General features: G+C 45.2%; 1 protein-coding gene across 1 annotated transcript in view; it reads right to left on the bottom strand.

Annotated features, from left to right (window-relative positions):
• AFF3 (ALF transcription elongation factor 3) overlaps positions 1–13084 on the bottom strand; it is a 515483-nt gene that overhangs the window by 388797 nt on the left and 113602 nt on the right. The window lies entirely within an intron of this gene.

Raw genomic sequence — 13084 nt, 5'->3', positions numbered from 1 at the left:
ACCTCAAAATAGGTTATTTCAGCATTTGGTGCTTTCTAAACAGTGCCAAATGTTGAAATAAAGAGCTTTTTTGAAACTTCCCTTACTCCTCCTGCAATGAGGACTACAGGGATGCCAACATAGAACGCCCATGATTTCAAAGAAATATTTTGAAATAACGGGTGCGTGCCAAAGACAGAGTAGTGATTTTGGGATACCAAGGTATGCTAAAATAGCTCTGCCAAGCACATATAGGGCCAGTGTGCACGTAATAATGGGGGGAGCCAGTTAAATACAAAGAAAGATATGAGCATATTTGCTGGTTAAAAGAACTTTGAACTTCTACAAGCAAAGGTGACCAACTTAAAAGGGGTGAACAGCAAGGAATCACATTCTGCAAATCATAGACCCTGTGTCTACACAAGCCCCTTCCTTTTGAAAGGGGCATGTTAATGTGTGGGTTCAAAAGATGCTAATGAGGCACTGCCATGAATATGCAATGCCTCATTAGCATAATGGCAGCCACGGCGATTCAAAAGTGCGGCTTTTCGAATAGTGCGCTGCCCGTGGAGACGGGACCTTCCAAAAGGACCCCCCCACAGTTTTCGAAAGCCCTTTTTCCGATCACCACATAGGAAGAGAAGGGCTTTTGAAAACTGGGGGGGCGGTTCCTTTCAGAAGGTCCCGTCTCCACAGGCAGCGCACAATTCGAAAAGCCGCACTTTCGAATCACCGCGGCCGCCATTATGTTAATGAGGCACTGCACGTTCACCGCAGTGCCTCATTAGCATCTTTCGAACCCACTCATTAACATACCCTTTCAAAAGGAAGGGGCTTGTGTAGACCCAGCCAGAATGTAGAAATTTCTCTATAGTGACTAAGGCTGAGTCTACACTACCACCTTCCTTCGAAGGAAGGATGGTAATTAGGGTGTTGGGAGTTTACTAATGAAGAGCTGCCGTGCATAGGCAGCACTTTCTTAAGCAAATTCCCCCCTGTGGCAGCAAAATTTGGAGTAAGAGGACTTTGAAGTTTCCCCGGCACTTCGAAGTACCGGTGGGTGCAATGCAGCTAGACACATGCCAGTACTTCGAAGTTTAAAACTTTAGAGTTGCCAAGGGGGGGGAATTTGCTTAATAAAGTGCTGCCTATGCATGGCAGCACTTCATTAGTAAACTCCCAACATCCTAATTACCATCCTTCCTTCGAAGGAAGGTGGTAGTGTAGACAAGCCCTAAGAGTTACTGGTGTGCCAGATATTATAGTTTAAGTCTTCATGGTGCAATGAATCCTTTGATTTTCCTTACAAAATAACTGAAGATTGCCTGCTTACTCCCCATGTTTTCTATACACTTTTGCAAATAGTGGGCCTGACTCTCATTTATACTATGGCTCCTTCACACTGTCACAGCAGCATAAAGGAGACTTCAAGTTAATATGATTACATTACATGGCAGATACAACATTTTTGTAATTTTCTGTTGGTTTCATCCACTTCGCTTTTTCACGTTGTCCCTACTAAAAATCTGTTAAGTTCACTGATGGTTGTGTAATCAAAACACTATCACCTGATCCACTGAGTTTATTGCTAACCACGACACCAGTCCCAAGGGTGGCAGTGACTGTACATATACAGGTGATAGGTTGATTTTTGTCCTGATAGCTTTACCTGAAGTTTGCTGGTTAAAAGGGTGTATGACACAAGTGGTGGTCTGGGCAGAAGAGGGTGCAGAAGCAAGCTGGGGGTATGGGTCTAGGTGAGAGGAAGGGTGAAGGAGAGTGTGGGGTGTGGGGGGGTCAGGATGTGTGTGAGAGGTCTGGGAGGGAGAGGGCAGGAGTAAGGTGCAGGTGGGGAGCCTGGGAGGGGAGATACAGGAGAGGGGTTTGGGGTCTGGCTGGGAGGCAGTGGAGGGCTTAGGGGGAGGGGTCAGAGTGGGGATGAGGGGTCTGTGAAGGAGAAGTCAGGAGCAGAGTGAGGGTGAGGAGTCAGGGTCGGGGGTAGGGTGCAGGAAAGGGATGAGATGGGAATCTGGATGAGAGGGGGTGCAGGAGCTGTCTGGGGTTATGGGGTCTGGGTGACAGGGTGCTGCTTACCTCTGCAGCAACCCTGGACACACAAAGTTCTGTGCCCCCGCTCTCTGCTCACAGGCACCTCCCTCTGCTGCTCTGATTGGTTGGAATTCCACCCAATCAGAGAAGTGGTAGGAAGCATCCAGGCATTTCTACAGAGGCTGCTACTGCTCCTCTCCCTCTCCCCATGGCCGAGGAAACTGCAGCGAGTAGCAGCAGAGCCCAGAGCCACTTGAGGAAAACAGACTAATTAAATAAAGGAATGTTTCACCAAATATACGCAGCAGCAGATTCAAACGCACAGACTCTTATGAGAGAGAAGAAACACAGCTGAGAAATAGTCAAGGAAGAGCCTAACATAGTGACAATGACACACAATTAAATTCTATAAGACTGCTGATGGGAACACTTGACAAGTGAAAAACACTTTTCATGTTAAATTAAATGAAATTTCCAATTAAGTCACTGAGATGTACTCCAGCAAGAAAACCTTCTAAAAAAATCACAGATTTCTTGGTCCTGAATTAAACATTTTGCGTAGCTCACTGTAAGCGGACCAAACATGTGGAGAACAACTAATACCTTCTGCATTTTTTCCTATCCACAGTACATATAATTAAACACTGCCTTATACCACCAGTACTGATATTCCCTATTGCTACTCACCGCTCTCGAAACAATGCAGCTCTTTTGAGTGCATTATTGTTTCTGCTACCCCTCGTCCTGAGAGAGGCAGCAGAAACTTCGAAATAATAAGTTAGGGAGACTGTCTAGATGTAGTCTTGGAGGAAAAACACTGAGTTTCTGAAGAATACCAAAAGGGAAGGGTGATTATGGAGAACTTTCAACCACTGCATTAAATCTTCATAGGTAAGTGAGCAACAAAGGAAGCTATGGCCATGTCTCTACAGCCCAGGTCATCAGCTCCACTGCCAGCAGAGCTGTGCTAACCAGGTTTCTGGAAATTTCAAACAGCTTTCCATTTGCATATTCTTGCGCCTAATTAACATAGCCATGCAAGATTTCGCTCTCAGCAGAGGGGTCTGCTGGCAGGAAAAAGGCTGTGTAGACGTGCCTCTGATGGCTAAACCTCACTCTGTCGCCAGTCCCTTGTGCCTGAATTTCCCTCCCACAGACTCCTCTGCCGAGAGCAAAATCCACTCATTTCTCTTGCACTAAGGAAATAACCCACTTATGACCAAACCTTCTCAACAATATAGAAATCATAAATATGCCTACACACCTGCTTTACAGTTTTCAATCTGCACGTCACCTCAATATCAAAGGGTTTGTCTGCACAAACATTTAATTTGTGGCAAACTGCAGTGTCACTCTACTTCACACTGGCCTGCCACAAAACTAACTGTCCATGTAGACTCAGCTGATCTGCATTAACAGTTCATTAATCTAGTTATTTCCAAGAATACTAGATACTCGGTCAGGATGCTGCTGAATCCCCATCAATCAGCATTGACAACTATACGTTAGAGGTCATCTACGAGTTCGTTTACCTCGGGTCCACCATCACTGAAACCCTGTCGTTGGACACTGAGCTAAATAGGAGGATCGGAAAAGCAGCCACAACTCTGTCCAGACTCAGCAAGAGAGTATGGAATAACAACAAGGTGTACACTCACACCAAAATTGCAAGTCTACAGAGCCTGCATCCTCAGCACCCTCCTTTACGGCAGCGAGACTTGGACCCTGTACGCCCGCCAGGAAAAGAGGCTGAATGTCTTCCACTTGCGCTGCCTCAGGCGCATCCTTGGAAAATCATGGAAGGACAGAGTGACCAACACCGCCATCCTCGAGCAAGCTGGAATCCCAACCATGCACACCCTCCTCAGGCAGCATCGACTCCGCTGGCTTGGCCACGTCCACAGGATGAATGATGGAAGGATTCCAAAAGACATCCTGTATGGTGAGCTAGCCTCTGGCAAAAGACCTCCCGGACGCCCCCAGTTGCGCTACAAAGATGTCTGCAAGAGAGACCTCAGAGAGGTAGACATCGAGCTGGACAACTGAGAAGAACTAGCAGATGACCACAGCAGATGGAGGCAGGGGTTACACAAGGGCCTTCAAAAGGGCGAGATGAAGATCAGACAGCTAGCAGAGGAGAAGTGAGCGCACAGAAAGCACAATATGGACTTGCCAGACACCTACTACATCTGCAAGAGATGCAGCAAGGACTGTCACTCTCGTGTGGGTCTTCATAGTCACAATAGACGCTGTAAATGAAGTCCTCAACTGAAACTTTAAAGGGCGCGGTCCATAGTCTATGCAGACTGAAGGATGCCTACAGATTAGAGTGCACTGTTTCAATAGACAAACTCTAAGATGATATACTTTATCTGATAACCTATGCAGTCAATAGATTCACACCATAAATTCATCTACTGTTTTACAGCACTATTATCTTAAGTACCTAATCTTTGATTTACCATAAATTTATAAATGTAAAATCAAAGTTACTTGAATCCCCAGGCTCACTATTTTGCAGTTCTTTCCAATAAAACGATAAGCAATATTATATTACTTAGGAATAACATATTACAGAGAGCAACTGCAAACAGTCTCATATGAAGTACTCATCATATTCGTGTTGTGCAGATAGAAGTGGCCCTTTTAAAAAAAGAATGCCAAATCCATATTCTTGTATGACTTGATCTGCTACATATCTTGGAAGTTAATGGTAAAGTTTCCAATTACTTCATTGGTGTAGGACATGACTTTCAAAATGTTCAGCACCCACAAGAAGCACGAATGAAGTCTACTTAAGACTTGGACTGACTGAATTTTAAAACAAGGTACAATGTACTGTGAAATGAACTATTTGTTAAATTAATCATTGGCTGTGTGGGGACAACAATTGCTTTGAAAACTGGTATACAAAAATTTTATGAATGAAAACTGATTTCTTAACTCAGTTTTCATTTTGAACTCTATCTGCAGTCTGTATTTTATCAGAATGCAAAAGAAATATTTTTTGGCAGTGCTGATTTACCACTGATCTGTGTCATAAGTAAATTATTTACGAAAAGTAAGATATTTATAATTTCCAAATAAGAAATTAGAACTCCAGAGAGCTGGTAACTTTGATAACTGGAGAAGAAAAAGGTATCAGACTTACAAACTGATTATCAAAATAATACTTTAATACCATACATCCCAGATCTAGACTATCCAATTCTTTTTGTCAGTAAGATATAGATAACATACATGAACGGCTGCCTAAGACACTTGCCAGAGCACTTAATAGCTCACTCATTTGTTTTGTAGTTTTATAGGCCTCTTGTGCTGGAGCAGAGGTACAACAGCCTGCATTGCAGGAAGGGGAAAGAGAAAACTACCCTGCTGTAAAGATTTAGTCAATTTACACTGGGCTCTCACACAGAAAACAAATTGCAACCTCTCACAAAGAGTTCTCTCTTTGCACTGGCAGCCTGAACAAATGCAGACAGAAACAAGTAAATCAGGCAACTTCACATCAGGAGGAAAGAAATGGCTACTCTTCCAACAGCTGCTATCATAATTAAGAACAGATTTCATCACTAGACTCTTGCTGGTTATGTCTGCAGCAAAACAAATACACAGATGTGGAACATTTACATAGTGAAAACACGTGCACCAGGCAAGTGAAACAAATTTGCATTTTCTGCTCTTAAATATTCACTTTTAATATGAAACAATGGGGATAGTTTACATGCTAATCCTCAGTTGTTGCTCATCAAAATCATTCAGTGAGTGATGGCATACTGTACAATAAGACCACTTTTCAGTACTGCATCAAAATTTACTATCAAATCCCTTAAAAAGGAATTCTCCAATCACTTTCTGAAATGCAGTGCAGCACTACTGTATATAAATTACTCCTTTAAAGAAACATGGTAAAGGCTCTTTTAATCATAAAATTCACTAAATTTATTGCTGCTGCTGTTATATACAAACTTTACAAGGACACATGACATGATCTAGTTAAAGGGAAATCATGCCACATTTTTAAAGCTGTAAGGCACACCATTAAACACGGGAAAGTAAAATTAATTTACTAATATAAAATATAAAACATACTTAAACCTTTAAACTGCTGCATATGTATAATAGGTTCCATACAAAATTATGAGACTGCTTCGGATAACATAAAGACTGTGAAATTCTAAGAGTTTCTGTTTCCTCTCTAAAAATATGTACCAATTAAAGAAATAGGTTGTAAATGCAGAACATATAAGCTAACCAATTTTATTGGGGGATAATTAAGAAGTTCTGCTCATAATTTCAAGAAATTGCTTTAAGCTGCATGTTAAACCATTCAGGAAGCTATTATATATTTTCCTAGAGAACAGGTTCATTTAACACATGTTCATGTCTACAATAGAACAGTTACTTGCCATTGTAACTGTTGTTCTTTGAGATGAGTTGCTCATGAACAGGTTAGATAGATGTCTGTCAGGGGTGGTTTAGACAGTACTTGGTCCTGCCATTGGGGCAGGGGGCTGGACTCGATGGCCTCTCAAAGTCCCTTCCAGTCCTAGTGTTCTACAATTCCATTTAGGTGTGTGTGCACAGCATGAACGCATCGTCAGAAATTTTTCCCATAGCAGTACCCATCACGCCAACGGGGAGCCCCCTAGAGTGGCGCTGTTATATCAGCCCATATATACCCTTGCCAGGTCCACACCCCTTCAGTTCCTTCTTACCAGAAATCTCTGATGAAGAGGAGACAAGTCGGATTTGGAATGGACACGAGCAACACATCTCAAAGAACAACAGTTACAATGGTAAGTAACCATTCTTTCTTCTTCAAGTGCTTGCTCATGTCACTTCCACGTACGTGACTCCAAACCAGATATCCCTGGAGGCAGGATCAGAGTTCTACCCACCCACTGAATGGAGGACAGCCCTAACCACAGCAGCATCCTCCCCGGCATGATATGTCAATGCACAATGTTGGCAAAAGTGTGGACAGAGGACGAAGTGGCAGCCCAACAGATGTCCAGAATCAGGAGCTGAGCCATAAAAAGTTGTTGAGGAAGCCCACAATCTCATCAAGTGGCCTGTGAGGGGAAGAGCTAAGACCCCTGCCAGCCCATAACACTACTTAATGGAGTGCATTTTTGTAAAAACCCATGGGGCTGTAGAAAGCCCAAAGGGAAGGGCCATAAAATAGTAGTCCTTGCCCACTGTAAAGTGGAGGAACTGCCAATGGTAGGGTGTAACAGAAATATGAAAATAGGCATCTTTGAGACTGAGGGCAGCATACCAGTCTCCGGGAGCCAGGAGCAGGATGATGGACGCCAAGGTCACCATCTTGAACTTCTTCTTGACTATGAAGGTGTTGAGGTTCCAGAGGTCAAGGATGGGATGGAACCCACACATTGCATTGGAAACCAGGAAATAATGGGAATAAAAACCTGTATCGATCGTCCCCACAGGGACCATCTCTACCACTCGCAGGGCGAGGAGCTGACTCACCTCCTCCTGCAGGTACTCATGAGAGGGGTCCCTGAAGACGGATGGGTTGGGGGAATGGGAATGGGGGCATGGATCGGAGGGGGATAGACTCCAGGTCCCAAGTGACAGACTCCCAGGTTTGGTGGAAAGGGAACAGGCAGTCCTGGAAAGGAAGCGATGAGGTTGGTAGGCTGTCCTCAAGTGCACCTTCAAAATCCCTGATGGAGCCCCAAGGATTTGTCACATGGATGTTGCTCCTGATTGTGATTCAACCAGTGGCATCACCTACCATTCCTGCCACTATGGCTCCTACTGTGGAGATGCAGCCCCTGGTGACAGGATCTGCAGCCTTCTTGCCAGAAAAAGAGACCCAGGAGATTCTGAGCATTGACAGAGACCACATCAGCCAAAGCCATACTATGTGCCATGTGTGGCCCTCCTGGTGCAGGGTCCAATGCTGGGACACAGGTCAGGGTCAAGGTTGCCGATGCCAGCAGTGCCGTACTCTGGTCTGGGACAGCAACATGGTGCTTCTTCACCGCTGGTTCCAGAACACCCAGCACCATACTCTTTGGCTGGTGTAGCGCTTGGTCACAATCCTTCCCCAGGGCTGGTGCCTTGGGGTAGTGGGAGGACAGAAACAACTGAATAAGGTCCCTAGCCACCTCAAAAGCCTCTGGCATCACAGGCTCTGGGAAGTCTACTGCCAGGCTGGACTCCCTGCCTGAGCTTAGTCTCTTGCCCAACCGGATTGGGCTCAGCACCTGATGGCCACATGTGCCCCACTTGAGCGTGCATGGAGGGCCTGCACCATTGGGATGACCTGCCACTGCTAGACCTTGTCTTCTTCTGGGGCACCAGGGACTAGAAGCAGAGCTGAGGTGTGCACGGTGCAGGGAGGCATGTGGGAGTTTGGATGCCTCCCACACCAAGACCAGGGCACTCTGTGTTGTCGGTGCCAGGTCCAACTCCAGTGCCAGATGCAGAGCTGCCTCCATGAGGATATCTTCAAAGCATTACTCCCTCTCACACTTGGTCCAGGGTTTAAAAGCCTTGCAGATCTTGCAGGCCTCTGCAGGTGAGCCTCACCCAGGCACTTAAGAAAAGCAGAGTGTGAGTTACCAAAGGACATCAGCTTCTGGCAGCTCCTACAGGGTTTGAAGTGCTGGGGGCCAGGCATTCCCTGTAGCATGCGCCCAGCACTCTACTCAAGGACCACACTAGGTCCTCAACTAAACTAACAACACTCAGCAGGTACTTAACAACTACTTAAGATAACAACTGCAACTGGAACACAAGGGGTGACTGCTAAAGGGCACTTGCTAGCAAGAGCAAGTTCCAATGACCATTATGGACAGCAAGAAGGAACTGACTGGATGGAGAGCTGGCAAGGGTATATATGGTCTGATATATGGTGCCACTGTTGGGGGCTCCACAGCCAGCCCAACGGGTACCGCTAAGGGAAAAATTTCCAACGCCACGTGCACACTGTGCACGTACATCTACATGGAATGGAAATGAGCAAGCACTTGAAGAAGAATAAATATTTTAGATGGTGAACAAAGCTCTGAAATTACAGTGAACTTTTAAAATATTAAAATATATATCAGCCTTGTTTTGAAAGAGGCACCAAGCTGACCTCCATTACATGAACAGTTGCACATGCAAAATCATCTTTTCAAGCACTAGTAACTTTGCATATAGTTGATAAAGCCTAACACTTGTGTATTCAAGTGACACAGTTTCAATACGTACATTCCGTTACCAGCATGCCCAGGTGTTAATGCATGTAAGGTGTGTTCACGGCCAGCTGCACACATAACTTTCCATGTTTGCAAAAGAAGGCTATTGCTTGAAAATCAATCTCATATTTCATAATGTAGTGGGCATCATTGCCATACAACTAATTAATGCCTCATTAGTGCTATAATTACCTTCAAGTGGTAAATGTCAAGTTTCTAATGGGAACCAATGTGCAAAGAATTGCACTGTTTGTACAGCTAGTAATCAATTAATCCCAGATTAAATGAGGAAACAAAGTGATAAAACTAGAGAAGCAATGTGATACAAATGACATCTCTAGTCCACAATGCAGGCTAAGCTGCAAATATGATAGTTAATATGGAATGGAGTACTTTGCAGTATGTGCTACTCCCAGGGGCTTTCTGCGCCATTAAAAATTCTGCAAAATTTTGCAAATTTTATTTGCCAAAATGACAGCACATAACAATGCCAGTTTGAATTATTTTAAAATGCCTGTCAGGAAAAATGTCTGCAGTAATATATCAGAGGGGTAGCCGTGTTAGTCTGGATCTGCAAAAGCAATCAGGGGTCCTGTGGCACCTTACAGACGAACAGAAATATATGAGCATAAGCTTTCGTGGGCAAAGACCCACTTCGGCAGATGCAGGTAGTGGAAATTTGCAGAGGCAGGTATAAATAGGCAGGCCAGAGCAAGGCTGGAGATAACGAGGTTAACTCAGTCAGGGAGGGTGAGGCCTATTACCAGCAGTTGATCTGGAGGTGTGAACACAAAGAGAGGAGAAACTGCTTTTGTATTTAGCTAGCCATTCACAGTCTTTGTTTAATCCTGAGCTGAGGGTGTCAGATTTGCAGATGAAATGCAGCTCAGCAGTTTCTCTTTGGAGTCTGGTTTTAAAATTTTTTCCTGTAGGATAGCTACTTTTCAATCTGTTACTGTGTGTCCTGGGAGATTGACATGCTCTCCTACAGGCTTTTGTACATTGCCATTTCTGATATCCGACTTGTGTGCATTTATTCTTTTCTGAAGGGACTGTCCAGTTTGTCCGATGTATATAGCAGAGGGGCACTGCCAGCACATGATGGCATATATTACATTGGAAGATGTGCAGCTGAATGAACCTGTGATGGTGTGACTGACTTGGTTAGGTCCTGGGATGGTGTTGCTGGTGTAGATATGTGGGCAGAGCTGGCACCGAGGTTTGTTGCATGGGTAGGTTCCTGAGTTAGAGTTGCTGTGGTGTGGTGTATAGTTGCTGGTGAGAATTTGCTTCAAGTTGGCAGGTTGTCTGTAGGCAAGGACTGGCCTGCCGCCCAAGGCCTGTGAAAGTTGGGGATCATTGTCCAGGATGGGTTGTAAATTACTGATGATGCGCTGGAGGGGTTTTAGCTGAGGACTGTAGGTGATGGCCAATGGTGTTCTGTTGGTTTTGTTCTTGGGCTTGTCCTGTAGTAGGAGTCTTCTGGGTATCTGTCTGGCTTTGTTGATCTGTTTCCTTACTTCCTCGGGTGGGTATTGTGGTTTCAAGAATGCTTGGTAAAGATCCTGTAGGTGTTTGTCTCTGTCAGAGGGATTGGAGCAAATGTGGTTGTATCTTAGTGCTTGGCTGTAGGCAATGGATCGTGTGGTGTGTCTGAGATGGAAGCTGGAGGCATGAAAGTAAGCGTAGCGGTCAGTGGGTTTATGGTATAGGGTGGTGTTTATGCAGCCATCGCTTATTTGCACCGTGGTGTCCAGGAAGTGGATCTCCTGTATAGACTGGTCCAGGCTGAGGTTGATGGTGAGGTGGAAGTTGTTAAAATCCTGGTGGAATTCCTCCAGAGTCTCCTTCCCATGGGTCCAGACGATGAAGATGTCATCGATGTAGCGTAAGTAGAGACGGGGTATAAGTGGATGAGAGTTGAGGAAGCGCTGTTCTAGATCAGCCACAAAAATATTGGCATAGTGAGGGGCCATGCGGGTGTCCATAGCTGTGACACTGATTTGGAGGTATATATTGTCACCAAATCTGAAATAGTTGTGCGTGAGGATTAAGTTACAGAGCTCATCCACCAGTTGAGCTGTGGCATCATCGGGGATACTGTTCCGGACAGCGTTTATTCCATCTGTGTGTGGGATGTTGGTGTAGAGAGCCTGTACATCCATGGTGGATGGGACGGTGTTTTCTGGGAGATCACCAATGTATTGCAGTTTTCTCACGAAATCAGTGGTGTCTCAGGGTCTGAGGAGAGAGTCCACATAACCAGACAGTCCTTCAGTGAGAGTGCCAATGCCCGAGATGATGGGTTGTCCAGAATTTCCAGGTTTGTGGATCTTGGGTAGTAGACAGAATAGCCCTGGACAGGGTGCTAATGGTGTGTTTGTGTAGCTCTGTTCCTGTGCTTGTGTAGGGAGTGTCCTGAGCAGAAGGTGCAGTTTCTTAATGTATTTCTTGGTGGGATCCGAAGAACGTAGCCTGTAGAATTTGGTGTTGGAGAGTTGTCTGGCAGCCTCCTTCTGGAAGTCAGACCTGTTCATGATGACAATGGCTCCTCCTTTATACACCTCAGACATTATAATCAAAAGGACTGTCTCATTACGTGGACTCTCTCCTCAGACCCTATGCCACCTCAGACCTAGCACAGAGCTTCCTCAGCTCTCGTCCACTTACACCCCGTCCCTACCTACGCTACATCAATCACATCTTCATCGTCTGGACCCATGGGAAGGAGACTCTGGAGGAATTCCACCAGGATTTTAACAACTTCCACCTCACCATCAACCTCAGCCTGGACCAGTCTATACAGGAGATCCACTTCCTGGACACCACGGTGCAAATAAGCGATGGCTGCATAAACACCACCCTATACCATAAACCCACTGACCGCTACGCTTACCTTCATGCCTCCAGCTTCCATCTCAGACACACCACACGATCCATTGCCTACAGCCAAGCACTAAGATACAACCACATTTGCTCCAATCCCTCTGACAGAGACAAACACCTACAGGATCTTTACCAAGCATTCTTGAAACCACAATACCCACCCGAGGAAGTAAGGAAACAGATCAACAAAGCCAGACAGATACCCAGAAGACTCCTACTACAGGACAAGCCCAAGAACAAAACCAACAGAACACCATTGGCCATCACCTACAGTCCTCAGCTAAAACCCCTCCAGTGCATCATCAGTGATTTACAACCCATCCTGGACAATGATTCCCAACTTTCACAGGCCTTGGGCGGCAGGCCAGTCCTTGCCTACAGACAACCTGCCAACTTGAAGCAAATTCTCACCAGCAACTATACACCACACCACAGCAACTCTAACTCAGGAACCTACCCATGCAACAAACCTCGGTGCCAGCTCTGCCCACATATCTACACCAGCAACACCATCCCAGGACCTAACCAAGTCAGTCACACCATCACAGGTTCATTCAGCTGCACATCTTCCAATGTAATATATGCCATCATGTGCTGGCAGTGCCCCTCTGCTATATACATCGGACAAACTGGACAGTCCCTTCAGAAAAGAATAAATGCACACAAGTCGGATATCAGAAATGGCAATGTACAAAAGCCTGTAGGAGAGCATGTCAATCTCCCAGGACACACAGTAACAGATTGAAAAGTAGCTATCCTACAGGAAAAAATTTTAAAACCAGACTCCAAAGAGAAACTGCTGAGCTGCATTTCATCTGCAAATCTGACACCCTCAGCTCAGGATTAAACAAAGACTGTGAATGGCCAGCTAAATACAAAAGCAGTTTCTCCTCTCTTTGTGTTCACACCTCCAGATCAACTGCTGGTAATAGGCCTCACCCTCCCTGACTGAGTTA

This window comes from Carettochelys insculpta, chromosome 1 (assembly GCF_033958435.1).
Source record: "Carettochelys insculpta isolate YL-2023 chromosome 1, ASM3395843v1, whole genome shotgun sequence".
NCBI classification, from domain to species: Eukaryota; Metazoa; Chordata; order Testudines; family Carettochelyidae; genus Carettochelys; species Carettochelys insculpta.
Note: the sequence above shows the minus strand (reverse complement) of the source record. Positions and strands in the feature narration are given on the sequence as shown.